General features: G+C 31.4%; 1 non-coding gene across 1 annotated transcript; it reads left to right on the forward strand.

Annotated features, from left to right (window-relative positions):
- The first annotated feature begins 14,746 nt into the window (after positions 1-14,746).
- Positions 14,747-14,875, forward strand: LOC126026963 (small nucleolar RNA SNORA30/SNORA37 family). Its single transcript, XR_007502145.1, has one exon. It is a non-coding gene; the product is annotated as a small nucleolar RNA SNORA30/SNORA37 family (small nucleolar RNA).
- Positions 14,876-17,763: the final 2,888 nt, after the last annotated feature.

The raw sequence follows: 17,763 nt of genomic DNA on the forward strand, positions 1-17,763 counted from the left end.
ATGAGAAGCAGATGCTAATTTCAGAGCCTGCAAATTCAAATGTGGTTAGCAATGTGATGTTGTGGTATGCAAATGAATTTAGATACACCATATATCTTAAAAATTAGAAAAATGTTCGTTTAGTAACATAAAGTATAACTTGGAAAGGAGTAATCATACTCACAAGTTAATATTGAGATTTTAATTTACCTCTTAGCTACTTGGATACTATTTTATAATGATAAAACAGGATTTTCATATGAAGATTTGTTAATTTGGCTTATGAAGATTTTTTTAATTTACTTGGTTCATTCAAGTTTTATAATTTCCCATTTATTCATAAAATTAATGTGAATTTTATACCTAAGCAAAAAATCTAATTTAAAGCTTGTATTTTAAACAAGAAACTTTAATTCTGTGTGTCTGAAGTTCCAATAAGACAAGTCATTGATGGGAATCTTTGTAATACCTTAATATAAGTGTAGAAAGATATTTCATTAAAAGATACTCTAAACTCTGATGTTTTCTTTTTGTTTTATTAATCAAAAAATTTGATTTTTTCCCCAAATTTGGTAAGGATATTTTACTTCTCCATGATTTTAAGACAGTGATACTGACTAACTTTTTCAGTCTAAGAATCACACCGACAGTAAAGGGTTATTCTTCATCATCTGCATATTTATGCTATGAAAATTTGCTTTGAAAATGTTAACTAGACTATTTTACTCAACGAACACCTGTGCCAGAATGTTATTATTTATATAAAAAAATAAAAACACCTGCATTTCGGAGAACCAACAGTATTAAAGAATAACAAACTACCAAATTGTAATCATCACCCCCCACCCCCAAATCAGTGAAACTGTGCTATTGGGAGAATTTGACTAACAAGAGATCGAATGTTGTCTTATAATTGAATTGGTAACTGGAAATTCTTACTGTAAAAGTCTTCAGATTCGTAGGCATCCTAAACATCTATTACCTAGAGTCTCTCCTTACAATTAAGAAGTTCGTGCTTTCCTAGAGGCAATAACATGCTTGACACACAAGTGATGAATTTCTGAAGCTCCAGGAGAACACTGCGTCCTTGTGGTTTTTTTCAAACTTTGTCCTTTACAACTGTTCACTCTGCATGTATGTCAATTTCCTTGATGGTATAATGAAATTATTAAAGGAAAATGAAAGCATTTAATATAATATTAACTATAGTCTTAAAACATATTTCCAATGAAAACAAATCATTCATTGAATGATTTTTAGAGGGAAAAGCATTCTATTATTTGAAAATTTTAAGAAAATTAAAATGGATGTTTTATCAATAAAAGTTATGCCTTTAATTAGTTTATTTGGCATTTGATGTTTCATGCATCATTGCCTACGACAGTAATATGTAATACATATGAAGGATTTTTAAAATGTATTCTAAACAGAAGATTTCAGCCAAGTTAAAAGAAATTAGAGGTGATCTTTTCTCCAATAAAATAAAAATAATGTGATACTTATTTTTAATTGGTTTGTAATAGTAGGGATGCTGCTGCTAAAAAAAAATTCTCATTTTCAACATAAAAGAAAAGAAAAGTGAATCAGGAATAATTAAAATTAAATTATTTTTGTTTTCCAATCACATAATATTTTAATATAAAATGGTTAAAATTAATGTCATTAATTTAACATAGTGAGATTTATAAGAAAGAAGTAAGCACCCAGAAATTGTATAACTTTATAAGAAATTATAAATCTGAATATCAAAATCCAGATAATTTTAGGTAACTATACTTATCTTCTATGAAGTAACTTTCTTTTTTGCTAAAAATACACAGACATTTGAAACAGAAGCAATTTAACAACTCAGTAGTTTTGTTCTGATCTATTCTTCTCTTAAATTACTTAGAAAAGGCTTACTTTAAACACTTATTTTTTTGTAGCAAAAGCAGAAACATCCACTGATAATGATTGAAAATAACATTTGAAGTAAACACTAAAGCAAAATATATCTACTAGACACCGTTAGGAAGAGACTTTAAATCTCAAAACAGTAAAATCAGTAAAAGAAAACCCTTCTAATTACACTAACACTGATATCCAGCTCAACACTACTTTAACTACACACTGTAGTTTCACATGGTGGATGATGCACATGAAAACAGATAATTCCTCTGGGGATTAATTAAAATTAACTACCTGCCCATAACTACTGGATTCTAGACAATAAATATGCTGAATAGCAAACAGTGGAAAATCTTTTTTTTATTATTTGCAAAGAAAGTAATACTCTGCAAAAAAAAAAAAAGGCATAAATTCTGCCACTGCACATCAAAAGAACCAAAAAAGAAATTATTTGAGAACTGGAGTTATTCATATACTTTTACAAAATCTTAAGACTGATAGATTTTCTGAGTCCCACACCCCCTTTCTGTATTATCTTCCAAATAACATGTACATGTACATGTGTCTTTTTACATAGCCAATTTATTTCCAGAGATTAAATCTCACTCCTCAATTCTTGAACTCAGTCCTTTAATTTATTTCTTTATTATATCTGCATCAAAAAACTATTTTTATCATGATTTAAAATGTCAATGCACTTTCATTTTTCTCAGGTTCACTAATTTTTAGACAGTTTTCTTCTATTGCTATTCCTTTCATTAAAGCATTTTATTTAGATAACTTATAATTATGGAATATTCTTTCACTTCCTATCTAAAATGTAAATTTTCTCCCAGACTCATATAAAGTTTAAAACTCCTATAAACTTAAAAACTGAGGTAAATATACCTTGTGAAACAGGGTAACATGTTTTTGAAGTATAATCATCAAATGAAGTAGAAAATGTTAGGGTCCCTATCTTCCAATTTGTTGATATGTTAGTGATGCATCTTCTTCAATAAGAGCAAATTAACGAACACTGCTAACTTAATCACATTAACTACCCTTACCTGATTCTTTATATCATAAGAGGTTCCAAAATTATTTGTCCAACAGATAACTTTTCAGAAAAGAAGACACTTAGCTTTACCTAAAAATCTGTCTTCTTTACTGAGCAAAGAATCTGCTAATTGCACTAAAGACTAGCAATTCCTTTTTTTATCCATTTAGTGTCCCCCTAAACAGGCAGATTTGCCCACTTTGTGAAACACTGTTTTAAACCTTCATTTGCTTAAAACTAATGAGCTTTGGGCTTTGGTGAAGGTTGTTGTATATTCTATGACTTTAACTCAATCATAAACAACTATATCTGTTAAAAAAAAACAATTATAAACTGTAACCTTGTTAAAATATAAACAGACAAACTCCCAGGAATTGAGTTGTATGTTTCTTTCCTATTGCCATAGAGTTGGCCCTTTTCTGTTTATTACTACCTGAAGTAATTTTTTTCTGGACCTAAAATAAAATTGTCAAATTTCTCCAACTGTGTGAATTTGAAAACTAAACTGGTTTTGGAAGCTCTTCTAATTAGAAATAATTTTGTCTAGATAGCAGGTGACATAAAGAACATGGACACAAATTCAAAGAGTTTGAATCACTCAAATTCTTTTTTTATTATAGTGTAAGCAACATAGTTAAAATAGTACTAGCTAGTTTTTATAATTATTAATAGTCATTTCACAAAGGCTGAATCAAATAAGTGTTTTAATCTTTTTGTTACATACTATTCTTAAGGGTGGTAGGTCTTGTAGCTGAAAACTACTGCTGATTTTAGTTGCTTTTATGTAATAATAAAAAAGAACTGAAAACCTCTGTTCACTGACAAGAGAGGAAATTTCACCTAAAGGAAACTAGTTTTCAAATATTCATAAAAATATCTACTCTTCATGATGTACTGTAGTTCTTTTTTATCTATATAACTCTTTTGCCACTTAGTCCTTTAACTAAAAGAAAATTTTAACCTGAAAATATAAGATGAGTACTTTAATTTTAGCTAGAAGTTTCTGAAATTTTTGTCTGAGATTTGATATGAGTATATTGGTAGGATTTCAGTTACTTTTACAATTAAGAATGTCTTAATATGGATTGTTCTTTTCCAGAACATACTAGGCCTGACAGAGTGTCAAGGACAATTCAGATCATTAAGTGGTTTCCAGAAAAATGTCAGTTGGTTACTGTAAAAATGTTTAGAGATGGACAATAGAGTTTGTACTGCACTTTGAGCTCCATTAATAAATTCACCACTGGATTCTTTTAGTTAACATTTTCTCTCTTAAGTTCAGAAGTTCTGTCTACCAGAAAAAAAAATCATATTTGAAATCTAAAATTGCCCTTATTAAATTATTGGATTAAGTACTTGATATGAAATCAATAATTAGTTTTAATAAATATCCCACTTTTTTTGGGGGGGGGTCACACCAGGCAGCACTCAGGGGTTGCTCCTGGCTCTATACTCAGAAATCACTCCTGGCAGGCTCGGAGGACCATATGGGATGCTGGGATTCGAACTACCATCCTTCTGCATGCAAGGCAAATGCCCTACCTGTATGCTATCTCTTCGGCCCCTATCATACTTTAGAAGCCAAAATAAAAGCACAGCAGGCAGGGTGTTTACTTTACATGCGGCCAATCCTGATTCTATGCCGGACATCCTATATGGTCCACTGAGCCTGTCAGGAGTGATTTCTGAGCACAAAGCAAGGAAAATCCCCTGAGCACTGCTGGGTGTGACCCAAAAACCAAATATATATCACACTTAAATAGAGTGAAAAAAAAAAACAGTTTAATAGGTACTTCTGAAAAAATGAAATATAATATCAAATAAAAATAACAATTTAATATAAATGAAATACAAAAAGGACAACCAAAATGTCTCAGGTACAATCTTTCTTTTACCAGGTTTTAAAAATGAATTTTCTAACTTGTTTAGTGAGATACACTTTCAAAGCTTTAAAAACCAATAGGATAATATTGAATAAAATAAAATACCCACAAATTTGATGATCTGACAATACTACTAGCAGATATAGACAACAAAAAAACCAGAGTAAAGAAGAAAGACCACGCTATATAGTTGTAGTTTCATTGTCTTTCAATATAAATATATAACCACTAAAATATCTAAACACTTAATTAGTAATACCATATATATATATATATATGGACTTTAGAAAGGAAACATTGAGGATGTTAAATGAACTCAAATAAACTATATAACTGACAACCAATAAAACATAAGAGAAAGTGAGAGCATAAATGAGAAAACTACATGTAGAAATTATAAAACTAAGTAATTTGATAGGTAAAAATGAAAAAAAAAACCCTCACTGGGAGAGTACAGAAGCAAACTAACAGTAGCTGACACAAAATCAGAAAGGTCAAAATGAGTTACAGAAAGCATTTAGAAAACATCAGGAGATGGGGGGAAAAAAAGAGTGTCTAAATAAATTAACAGCAGGTAAGAGAATTCTCAGCTGAATGCAAGAGAAAAACATAAGAATCGTTGAAATGTAAAAGGTCCAAAAAGCAAATCCTGTAAAGTATTAAAGAAATCATGACTCAGAAGTTTGCAGAGTTGAAGAGAACATTCTCCAGATTCATGAGGACAGATGGATGCTAGCTAAAAGGGATAATAAATACATACTAATCAGAATGATGGAAGCTAATGATTGAGATAGAATACTAAAAGAAGGTAGAAAAAAAAAAGAAGGAAATTTCATACAAATGAGAGGTCAAATCAGGTAGGAGGAAGAAAATAATAAAACTAAGGTAGAAATTAATGAACAAAATTAACTTAAAAATTCAGTAATAAATTAATAAAAAAAAAACACCAATCAAACAAGATTAATGAAAGCAAGAGCTAGTTCTTTGGGAAAAATTAAGAAGATCAATAAACAACTAGCAAAATAAAAAAAAAATCAAAAGTGAAAGAGGGATCACCACAACAGAGACCACAGAAATACAAGGGATCATCAGGGATTACTTCAAAAATCTTTATGTCATGAAACAAGAGAACCTAAAAATATGCATAAATGTTTGCATTCCTATAACCTCCTACGACTGAACCAAGAAAATATAAGACACCTGAACAGATCTATCCTTTTAGGGGCAATTAAATGATAATCAAAACTCTACCCATAAACAAAGGCCCAGTCTCAGATGTATTCACTTGTGTGTTCTTTCAAACCTATAACAAAGAGCTACTGACAATTTTTTTCAGACTCTTACAGTAAATCAAGGAATGAGAAACAATCTCAAAAAGTTTTTATGAAACAAAAAATACTCTTATACCAGAAACAGTCAGAGAAAGTACAAAAAAGAATTATAGACTGGTTTCCCTGATGAACATATTAGAGATCCTCAAAGAAATACTAACAAATATTAGCAAAACATTAATAACTATCAGAAATATCAGAACCATCCATTCTAAGTAGGATTCATATCTAATATGCAAGGCTAGTTTACAATTCAATAAATGCAATAAAGCATATAAAATTAGAAAAAAATTTAAATAATATGATTCTATTAGTAGATGTAGAGAAGCATTTGATAAGATGCAGAACTTTCATGATAAAATTTCTCATTAAAATAAGAATTAAAGAAACTTTTCTTAATATAAAGCCACTTAACACAAGTGTACAGCACACATGGGGAAAAACTAAAATTCTCTCTGAGATCAGGTACAATGCAAGGTTGCCCTCAGCACTTCTATTCAATGTAGTATTGGAAGTAATTGTCATCTGTAATTAGGCAATGCAAAGTTATGAAAGTTATTTTGGAAAAAATAAGTCAAACTTTCACTTTTGTAAATGACATAATAGTATAGTTAGGAAACTATAAATACTCTACAAAATCTCCTAGATATATTTTATAGTAAAGTAGCAGGTTACAAAATAAACACATGAAATCAATGACTTTCTGATATACAAATGATAAAGTAGAAGAGATAATGAATTAATAAAGCAATCCCATTAATAACTGTTCTTCAAAAAAACCTAGTACCTCTGAATCAGCTTAACTAAAGAGGAGAAAGTCCTGTACAAATAAAATTACAAAAGACTAGATAAATAAACAATGAGGAGGCCAGAGCAATAGCACAGTAAATAGGGCATTTGCCTTCCATGCAGCCAACCCAAGTTTGACACCTTTGAGACTACCAGGAATTGTAACAGGGTCTCCTGAGACTACCAGGAACAATTCCTGAGTGCAGAATCATGAACAAGTCTGAAGCATTGCCAGGTATAGCCAAACAAATAAATGTGTGTGTGTGTGTGTGTGTGTGTGTGTATGTATATATATATATATATATATATATATATATATATATATATATATATATATATATATATATAAAGAAATATATATGATGAGACTAGAGATAGAAACAGCTCCTGCTCAAGGTTGAGAAGGAATAATATCTAACATTATCATAATGGCAATATACGCTAATTCATTATACAGGTTCAGTGCAATGGCTATTCTACAGGGACATATTCTGTAAGGATAGATATATACATACATATATATATATAGGGTTATAGGGGTAACCATAATATTTTTCAAAAATACTTGAAATGCATATATCTAAAAATAATCCTAGACCCTTAAATATCCAAATCAATCTTCTGGATAAAAAAGATGAGAGGGTGTGGCCAGAGCGATGGCACAGTCATAGGGCATTTACCTTGCAGGCGGCTGACTCAGGACAGACCTCGGTTCAATGCCTGGCATCTCATATGGTCCCCCAAGCCAGGAACAATTTCTGAGTATATAGCCAGGAGTAACCCCTGAGCATCACTGGGTGTGTCCCAAAACACAAACAAACTAACAAACAAACAAAAAGATGTAAGATATGATTTTCTCCAACTCAAACTGTACTTACTACAAAGTGAAAGTAATAAAAACACAGTGATACTGGAATAAATAAATAGAACTACAGATCAATGTAATAGAATTTGAAAATTCAAAGAGAGAAAATATGTATTTAATTAATTAATCTTTGATTGAGAGGAAAAAATATGAATTGTAGGAAGGAAATCCTCTTCAGTAAGTGGTGCTAGAAAAATAGGTTGTTGCCACATGCAACAATATAAATACAGATCTCTTTCTAACATGCAGAAAGCCAAACAAATTGGATAAAAGTCCTTAAGATTGGATCTGAATCTGTAATATATACATATTATATATTATATCTGTGTATATATAATATACATGTAGAGAGAGGGAGAGTGGAAGGGTAAGAAGGAGGGAGGCTGGAAAGAAGAGAAGGAAAGAGGAGAGAGGGAGGGAAGGGGAGAGAGAAGCATAGGCTCTCCATAATTTTCAAGTTAGAGGTATCCTATTTTTTTGGGGGGGGCCACACCTGGCAGTGCTCAGGGGTCACTCCTGGCTGTCTACTCAGAAATACCTCTTGGCAGGCACGGGGGACCCTATGGGACACCGGAATTCGAACCAACCACCTTTGGTCCTGGATCTGCTGCTTGCAAGGCAAACGCCGCTGTGCTATCTCTCCGGGCCCTAGAGGTATCCTTAAGAAAAAAAATCTGCACTGATCAGGTAAGTGGAACCAAATATAAACAAATGGGCATACATCAAATTAAGAAGGTTTGCATTGCAACGGGAATGATGACATGAATAACCCCCCAAAACGATTCACACAGGCTAATGAAATTATATGCCCATCATTAATCTGATTAGGGGTTAACCAAGATATATAAAGTTTTGATAGAACTCTTCAAGAAAAAGAATATCAACTGATGTCACAGAGACTGAAGTCACAAAATAAAGCAAAACAAAAAATAATCAAAAACAACAAGCAGTGTTGGCATGAATAGGGAAAAAAAAAAGCCTCCTTCACTACAGGTGGGATGTTGACTTGTCCAGTTTTTTATTTTTTTTTTGGAAGATAATATAATGTTCCTCAAAAACAAGAACTGAATTTTATACTATCCAACAATTCCATTATTAAAAACAATCTCTAATGTCTAAAATTTTCAGTGCAGAAAAGGTATCTACATTTCTATATCTATGGCATCACTATTCACTATAGCACAAATCTGGCAACAACCCAAATGTGCTAGAACAGATAACATCATGAAGAAGCTATAATACATATTCTGACTAAATACTAAGGGGCCATTAAAAAGATAAAGTCATGTAATTTTCTGATACATGTAGCATATCATGTTGACTGAAATGAGTCAGGGAGAAAAGGAAAGAAACAGAATAATCTCACACAGATGTGGACTACTAGGAAACATAATAGGGAGTAATCTAAGGTAATAGAAATGAAGAGCTGGAGAAATCGTTCTTGGTAAGAGCTTACCACTTGGGGTTTGTGGGTGGAATAGGTCAGGGAAGGGACCAGAATGACAATCAATAATAGAGAAAAGTGGCCATTCTGAATCAGGTCCAGGTGCTGAAAGGAGGTAAAGTGTCATGCATGATATCCTATCTGTTGTAATATTTCAAATCATTGAAATCCTAGAAGGGGGACAGGGAGGAATACAGAGAAAAGGTATCATAGAGGCAGGCTGGGGGGTAAGACAGAACCTAGAGTCTACTGGTGTAAGAAATTAGAGATTAATGAAGGAATCTAGTGTTGAACCATCAGATGCCTGAAACTCAATCCTTTATAATTTTGTAATTTACAGTGATTCAGTAAAGTTTTATAAATAAAATGTAAGTGTTAAGAATAAACATAAGTATTAATTAAGCAAAACAAGAAAATTTTATATGCAACTTTTCTAGTTACAACATTTTATGAATAAATATAAAAAAGACCATAATGGAATTGGGGAAAGCAAACAGAAATTTAAAGTATTACTCTTAATTTATTTATATTGTTTTTTTATTTGTCTGGGAGCTATATCCATTGGTGCTTAAGGCTTTTCCCTGGCTGTGCATTCAGGGATAAACTCCTGATAGATAGTGCTTGAAGGACCATATGGTAAATGTACTTATGAGAAATATAAAACATGAATAGTAACTAAATGAGTGTATCACAGTAAAGTTATTAGCATTAGAAATATTTAGAAACCATTAAATAATTAATGTACAACACCGGGCAGATAAAATATTACATTGCTGAAGAAAATAACTAAATATTGCTATGTGACAAATTTCTAAAAAAGATTGGCCATAAATCTTTAAGCCTGAAATAGTGTCATATAGCCACACAATACATAAAATAATCAGGATTTACAAAGAAAAGAACTGATAAAAAGTTAATATAGTCAGAAATAGTTTTATCAAATCTACCCACATAATATAAGTTCTATAGAAATAGCCAAGTAAAAAGTAGATGACATATTTAATAAAGAACATAAAACATATAGCAGAAATGGGGGTGATCATGATTTTTATAATGCAAGGACTACTGCTAGTTTTCATTGTATTAATAAGGTATTGGCTAGATTAGAAGAAGCAAGCTGAGCAAGTATGTTAAAGATGTTCATATATAGTAGGATAGAGATAGCAATAGCAAAGCGATGAGGTGTTTGCCTTGCATGCGACTGATCCAGGATGGACCTGGTTCTACCCCTGATGTCCCATATTGTGCCCCTAGTCAGGAGAGATTTCTGAGTGCATAGCCAGGAGTAAATCCTGAGTGTCACTGGGTGTGGCCCAAAAATCAAACAAAAAAGAAACATGAGATAGTACTAGATATTTTATATAAGTAATCTATAATACTGGAATTATCTAATAAAATTTTCCAAAATTATGGAAATATCTAACTAAATTTTATAAAAAGCTTTATCTTTCTCAGAAGAAAATGAGCTAAAATAGGGGAACATTCTAAAACTTTAATATCAAAAGTTTGGTTAAATCTTTGGGATTATTTGTTTTAGGAAGTATATAATGAAATTAATTTGGAGTACATTGTCCTCCATAGGCCTCTTTCATTGCATTTTATAACTGTGAGGTACTTGATACAGTTGTGACAAGTTGCTATTATATAAGTTCATGAATGTGTCCTGTACCATGAAGATAGGATTAGGTTACAAAAGATTAAAGTAATTCAAAATGTTAATATAGTAGTACAAAGTTTTACTGCTATTAACAAGACGATTTTATATTTAAAAAGTGTATCATGGTGCTGGAGCACAGAAAGGAAGTTTGTTTTACATGTGGCTGACCCAGGTTTGATCCCATGCATTCCATATGGTCCCCCAAGCCTGGGAGGAGTGATTCAGGAGATCACAGACATGAGTAACTTCTGAGCAGCTCTGTATATGGCCCCTTTAAAAAGTGTATTACATATCAAGTACAATAACAATATACGTACTTTTTGTATTTGTGTTATTTTATAGTAAAAAGACATGAAAGTAATTTTAAAAAAAGATTTATTAATGCATTTTCAGACCAGGAAGAAATGCTAATTAATTTGGTTAAGGTAGTAAAGTAGAAAAAAAAAGTAGTTGAAATATTTTGGAAGGAATAAAATGGGACTTCTATTAGATCTCCATGCCAAGGCACTGAGTATATTGAAGAGAATAAGAAGATATAAAACTTAAGAGACTTAATTTATTATAAAAAGATTTATTTTACACTCTAATTTAGATAAAAATAGAAACAACTCAATTCCCAAATTTGTATTCATTTTTGAAAAGAAAGCATTAAACAGTTGTAAATGCCATCTATATTTAGGTTAAGTATATTTTATAAAGTTTTCAAAATTTTGCGACTGCCAAGGTTTTAAATTTAAATACACAGTATGATTCTAGTGTTTATAATGTTCTTTATTAAAAACTTTCCAGTTACTTATTTACAATTATTTTTAAAACAATAGAACACCTTGATATTTGAAATTCAATATAAGTTTCTCTTCATAAACAATGGTTATTATTATAAGAGACACTAGAGTGCAAAAAATACTTCATAGTGGGAGTGGATATTTAAAACTAGAACAATGTTTTCTAAAGATAAATTTTTAGGTACATTCCCACAATTCTCAAACTAGCTATTGAACAGCTACTGTAATTATGTGCGATAGAAATGAATAAAAGATGCTCTTCAAGACAAATACAAAGTAACGTGGGAACTCCTCTTTTCTCTGATGTGGAACAATATTAACATAGATTATACAAAATAAATTCTTTTGTTTTGTTTTTATTGTTTTGCAGCCTACCTATAGGTGCTCAAGAGGTAATTACAGGTTCTTTGCTCAGGAATTACCTTTGGTAAAGCTCAGGATAAAATATGCAGTGCCAGGGATTAAAATGGAATTAAAATGGAATTGGCTGCATGCCTAGAAAACACCTTTCCTCCTTTACTATCCCTCTGTACCCAAAGAATCCTTTTAATCATAGATTTACATTTAAACTAGTATAAATATACATGTACATTACACTCATGTAAATATATACATCTGTGAATTAAAATGTTTGAGAAATGGTTCATTTCTTTCTCTTTACAGAAAAAATTAAACTCAACACTAGTTCTGTCCTTTCCATTCTGCAAACTCAAAACTGATTTCAAGTAACTGTTCTCTATACCTTCCTAGTAAATTCACAAATGCAAAAAGAAATTGTACCTAGTAATGAATGCTTTCAGACTTCCCTACAAAATAAAATAATGTATTTTATTTCGTAAGATTTCTTCTGTTTGTTTGTTCTCTGGACTTACTCCTGGCTCTACACTTAGGGATTATTGCTGGCAAGCTCAGGATCTACATGGGGTGGAAACTGATATTGCCGTATGCAAGGCAAGCACCTTAATCTCAGCACAATGACATGGGCCCAATATGTATATTTCTGAGAAAATGCATTTCTTTTTATCAGTTGTAATATGGAACAATTGAATATATCGTGACTGCTGAAAAGTTCAAAAATAACAAATGCTTTGTATTTGCAAAAATTGAAACCATATTTACCATTAATTGGATTATAAATCCACTCAGATTCTAGAGAGAACAAAATGGAGACTTAGAGAAAAATTAAATATAAATCTTCCATATGATGCAGCAATTACACTCCAAGGTATATATGAACACTCAAAAGCACTGAAAGGATGATTATTTAAGAAGATAGGTATACTACTTAAAATAGCCTACAACTAAAAACAATCCGTGTCCCAAAACAAATTAGTGGCTAAGCAAGTATATACACATATATTTATACAAGATATTACTATTCAGAAATAAGAAATTTTATATTTTATAATATAAGTGGAATTATATTTTTTCAAGTTAAGTGAAATAAATCCAGAGACAAATCTGAATTTTCTCACTGAAATGTGTGTATATTAAAATATGTACAATACGGGGCCAGAGAGATAGCGCAGCTGTATGGTGTTTGCCTTGCACATGGCTGATCCAGGAAGGACTTCAGTTCAATTTTTGGCATCTCATATGGTCCCCTGAGCCTGGAACAGTTTCTGAGCGCAGAGCCAAGAGCGTCACGTGATGTGGCCCCCAAACCAATATTCAAAATAATAACTATTATAATAAAATAAAATATGTACAATATTTGTTTCTCAAATATTATATCTATGAATCTCTTTGCAAATGCTTTACATATTTAAACACCAGGTAACAACACAGCAATCTCAATAGAATTGTTTATTTGCCAAATATTTAGGTAATTTGCTGACAAATATTTAGAAAAGTTAATTTATTCCTACTATTTTTACTTTCTCAGTTTACACACTTTCCAACAACCAAGACAAAATTTTAACCTCTATTTATACACAATTTTGAAATCTACTTTGTACTTTTATAGAGTTGCTATCACCCATTGCTAGGTGGCAATTTGTGTGCTAAATTTCACCCATGTTAAATTAGCACTCACCTGCTAACTATTTCAATTTGATATGTTACTAACTTACAAAACAGGTTTATAGTTAAATATTTATATAATATCTCCTCTGGTGCTGCTTTCTTGTCCCTATTATTGCTAAAACAATAGGAAAGTCTGTAGCTCAACTGATTATTGTACATATCCTAACTGTAATAAATCTACTTTGCAATAGCTATACTTCCACTGAACTGAGCATTCTCTATGTCCTCACAAAATCTTGTAATTTTTATCATTTTTGCATACCATTCTAATTACTCATCATTTTCTCCCAATTCATAATCTACATAAAATGTTTCCATTTTCAAAGAATATCATTGATGGAGCATATGGGGCCCTTCTGTGGTGATGATGTATGTCATAGAACATAAATATCAACATTATGTTCTTAACATCAAGAACATAAAAATTAACATATTATAAACAAGCTACCTTAACTATAGCAACAACAAAAAGGTGTAAAGAACAGTTTAAGAAAAACAGCTTGAATCTCTAATAATAGTTTTTTTTGTTTTTTGTTTTTTGTTTTATTGTTTTTTGGGCCACACCTGTTTGATGCTCAGGGGTTACTCCTGGCTAAGCACTCAGAAATTGCCCCTGGCTTAGGGGTACTATATGGGACACCCCCGGTCACAATCTTTCCTTGGTGGGCACTTGCAAGGCAGACACCTTACCTCTAGCGCCACCTCACCAGTCCCAGTTTTTATTTTTTTATCACTACAGTTTTGTATCACTTATCACAATATTCAATTATAAATATCAAGAATATATATCAGTTTATGACAACATGCAATCAAAGTATAGAAATAACTCACAATTAAAATGTAATTCACATGTGTGTGAATTGGTATATGTTGGTATATGTAGCACTGCTTTCTCATTTTTCTTCACTATAATGATCAGAGGCCCCTTACAGATTTTTCTATGAATCAAACTGATCAAATTGAATAATACCATTTTGAGGGTAAAATAAACCTTCAATATCATCTAACTGTTAAAATGTGACAAACTTAAGAAGTAATTACTCCCTTAAAAATGTTATCTTATTAGCACTTTCACAGGTCCTCCCCTGCTTGTGGGGCCAGAATTTGGTAGCTGGTGCTAAGAGAAAACCCTTTGATTGCATCCTTGCCCTGGCAGTGTGCCAGTGGCAACTGTCACTCAGTGGGACAGAGGAAGAAAACTTGTACTTTCTACAGGAACTCGGTTAATTTGACAAAGATACAAGAGGAGTTTATTGTGATATCACTAATCTTGTGTGATTTGTGGTCTAGAAAATAATGTTTTTTTATATGGCAAAAAGAACAGAATAATTACTCCAATTATTATGTTTTCTTACAGAAAGTAGTAAAACGGTTTTATAAAAACATAAAACTTCTTGCTGGATACTATAAAGTATATATAGCAAATATTTATTTATTTTTGTCCCCAATTTACAATACAGACCAGGGAAATATTTATAATATTTAAAATATATTGACCTAGAATACAATATTCTTAAGAATATAGGTGCAATATTAAAATAAATAATTGAAGAATAGTTTTCTCTAAGATGTTCAAATTAGGCTCTTCCAATAAGGCTCTCCCAATAAGTTTTGCTTATGTGCTGATTTTGTATATATCTATTCTGGAAAAAGTTTGCACAGTTTTAAAAGATACTCTGTTCTAGTGAAATAAGTTGATAAAAATTTAAATACAAGTTTGTTTTCTAGAATCTAACTTTATGATTAAGTTTTATTGTATAAAGCAACATAAAATATTTTATTTTATCAGAGGAATATTTTTGTTAATAAAGCTATTTTAAAATGAGTAAATTATTATTTACCAATCTTCTTTTGCTATCACATAATACCTTATTAATATCTAGATAATCTCAAAATCTTAACACTATTTCTACGTCTTTGATGCTATCATCTACTTTGACATAACCTACAAATACTAAAGCAAATACTCACACAGTAAAAATCACCTCGATCATCTCAATCTTCAACTTACATATATGTTCACTATTTGCACATTAATCAATAAAAATTTTATACCCTTTATCATAATTATTTTGTGCATATTTTCAATTTATGTTTATTGATTGAAGCCTGACACCTAACTAAAGTTGCCTATTTACTATTTATTATTTCCTATTACAAGTGAAATACTATTTCAAACTCACTTTTCTACTTAAGAATATTATCTCTTAACTATTTCCCCTCCCCAAACAGCATGTTTTTTTATTTTTTATTCCTTTACTTTATGACAGTATTTACGCAAACTAAGTACATTTTAAAATTTTCAATGGTGACAAAATGAAGTGCACAGAATGTAATAGTCATTTTGGTATCACACTAGAGACTATAAGCTGGTTAGGAGATTTATAGGGAAAAGATGTAGAAATTGATGGTCCTCCAACTTTGACAAAAAAAAAAAAGAACTTTAAATGGAATAAAAATATAGATAAACTGAAAGTTGGTAGAGTTGAACTTTTAGAAGTGTTTTGATATTGTTACTGGAAGCAATTAATTGTGGTTATAGTAAATGAGCAGAGTAGAAATAAAACAACTAATAGTTCATTTCATAGTTATTTGACAAGGTTATATAAGACACTTAAAATTAAGGCATAAATTTTTATAGAAAGGAAAATAGTGATCTAGATATTGAAAACTTCCATAGATATAATGTGCAGACACGAATGACATGGAAATAAGTTGATGACATCAACAATAAGGAGCTCAGTTTTACGTTTCCTCTCATCACATATGTACTTTAGTAAAATTGAAGTTATGTAGGTAGAGAGAATTTAAAAAAAATAAAATTAAGGCACAAATAATAATACCAATTTTCAGACCAATGTCCTTTATGCAAGAGAAAAAGAATAATCTCCACTTGAGATGTTTTCCCCATCATAGGAAAAATGTTCTCAGGTAGGAGTCACATTAAAAGACTAGAATCAACAGTGGTAGGGTGCTTGCTTGCATGTTGACAGCCCAGGTTCTATTCCCAGCATTCCATATATTTTCCACAGCAACTGCACGAATAATTCCTGAGTGAAGAGCCATGAATAACCCCTAAGCATCTCTATGTGTGGGTCCCAAAAGCAATAAAACAATAGAATTGTTTAAAGGAAAAGAAGAAAGTAATATACAGAAAGAAGACTCTATTAAAGGACTGGAGTGATAGTAAAGCAGGTTTGGCATTTTCTTTGCAGTGGATGTCTTGGGTTAGATCTCCAGAAATCTGTATAATCCTCTGAGTTTTGCTGAAAGTGACACCTGAGCAGAGACAAGAATATTCCCTGAGCACTGCTGGGTGTGGACCTGAAAACAAAAACAAACAAATTTGGTTACTAATCCTTTCTAGATTTCAAAGTGTTAAGACAGGGGACCTCAAATATGTCAGGCCACATGTGGCCTAGTGAGGCCAACCAACCAACCAACCCGTATTTTATATTTTGTTTTGGTTTTAGTTTGGGGGGCACACCCAGTCATGATCAGGAGTTATTCCTGGTTCTCTGCCCAGAAATTACTCCTGGCAGGCTAGGGGACGATAAGGAGCATGCACTTTATGACTCCCTCCTTCTCTTTGTCTATGGAGCCTTCTCAGTCTGTAACAAGGGTCTTCAAACTAGTTATGGGCCACTATTGTTCATCTTTATTTAACTTAACTATAGTTTGGTCCTCCATCGGTCTGAGGGGCAGTGAACTGGCTCCCTGTTTAAAAAATTTGAAGACCTCTCTTTTAAGAGGTTAAAAATCATCACAAAGTCTATGGGTCTCTCTGTTCATACTGGTCTAAGCTCATTGAACATTAAAATGTTTCTGTTTTATAGTTACTATCCCTGTAACGTAGTAAATTAATCACATACACAAGAAATTGGTAATTTACTTGGCTAAATATATCTATACTTGAGTTTCAGTCAAAGAAGTGAATCAGAATTTATTCATATTCATAAAAACACAGTTAAATGAGATTAATTTTATGTTCTAGTGAATTTATCTTTTATATATTAAATAAGGTAATAATTTTTATTCAGATGTTAATAAGACCAAATTTAGTGATAACAAAATATTTG

Source organism: Suncus etruscus, chromosome 13 (genome assembly GCF_024139225.1).
Source record: "Suncus etruscus isolate mSunEtr1 chromosome 13, mSunEtr1.pri.cur, whole genome shotgun sequence".
Classification (NCBI taxonomy): Eukaryota; Metazoa; Chordata; class Mammalia; order Eulipotyphla; family Soricidae; genus Suncus; species Suncus etruscus.